Here is a 1454-nt window from a genome sequence, read left to right as displayed (position 1 = left end):
AGCCACTCCTGGGAAGAAAGATGGGGCAATCTACTTCCGTAGTGATACTGCCTCAGAAACCCAAGGAGGGGTCGCTATGAGTTGGGTCCAACTCGATGGCACATAACAACAACAACAACAACAACAAAGTTAGGATAGTTTTTTTTTTTTTCCTTTTAAGAAAGTAACTCTTAAATCTCTCAGAATCATAAAATCTTTGAAATAAATATACATTAACTTCAGAATAGTTAGTCTGGATTAGGAACTAAATGTCCAGTAATGTGGATGTACATCAGGCGCAAGAAAGAGGTGAAACAAGGTTGCTCATAAGCGGATGGTTGGTGAAGCTAGGTGATTGCAATATTACAAAATTCCCTCTACATCTGTATATGTTTGTAACTTTCCATAGTAAGAAGTTTAATAATCAACAACAGGAACAAAGCTTCTCAAGTCTGATCATTCCAGGTTTGGGAACTACTGAGCTACATTATGGAATAGGATGTGATTAATTTGGATCTTATAAAAAGACAAGAGAAACTGTTTCTTAGCTATGTGAAGGAAAAACACTATTGCACTCAACTTATATTTTACAGGAATCCCTGCTCTAGTTTGCTGGTGGCCATGCAAATAGCTCCACCAAGCTGGTATGATTCATTTAAAGAGACACGTACACTTTGAGTCACATACAGAAAATAAACTAAAGTTTTAAAAATAGGATGTTTACTTTTATACCTTATTCTCTTTGCAAGCTGTGTACTTATATTTTAAGCAGTATAAATACTTAGTGCTTTTAAGGCATATGTCAGATGGCTCATACATTTATCGATCCTTATTTGTATTAACAAAACATGTTGCTTTTATGGTTAGGTGTCATTGAGTCAGCTCTGACTCATAGCGAAGCTAATTATGCACAACACAACAAAGCACAGCCCGGTCCTGCACTATCCTCACAGTCTTCGTTATGCTTTAGCCCATCACTGCAGTCATTGGCTTAATCCAACTCATCGAGGGTCTTCCCCTTTTATAGCTGACTGTCTACTTTACCTAGCATAATATCCTTCTCCAAGGACTGATCGTTTCTGATAACGTGATCAAAAAGGCTGAGATGAAGTCTGGCCATTCTTGCTTGTAAGGTGCATTCTGGCTGCACTTCTTCCAGAACAGATTTGTTTGTTCTTCTGGCAGTCCACAGTACTTTCAGAGGCATCAACTCTTCTTTACTCTGGCTTACTCATTGTCCAGCTTTCACATGCATATGAGGTGATTAAAAATGCCATGGCTTGGGTTAGGTGCACCTTAGTCTTCAACGTGACATCTTTATTCCTTAACACTTTAAAGAGGTCTTTTGCAGATTTGCCCTGTGCAATACAATGTCTGATTTCCTGATTAGCGCTTCCATTGGAGTTGATTGTGGATCCAAGTAATACAAAATCTTTGATAACTTCAATCTTTTCTCCATTTGTCATGATGATGCT

This window comes from Orycteropus afer, unplaced genomic scaffold (assembly GCF_000298275.1).
Source record: "Orycteropus afer afer isolate SDZICR_OR568_19922 unplaced genomic scaffold, OryAfe1.0 scaffold00102, whole genome shotgun sequence".
Lineage (NCBI taxonomy): Eukaryota > Metazoa > Chordata > Mammalia > Tubulidentata > Orycteropodidae > Orycteropus > Orycteropus afer.
This window is presented reverse-complemented; position numbering follows the sequence as displayed.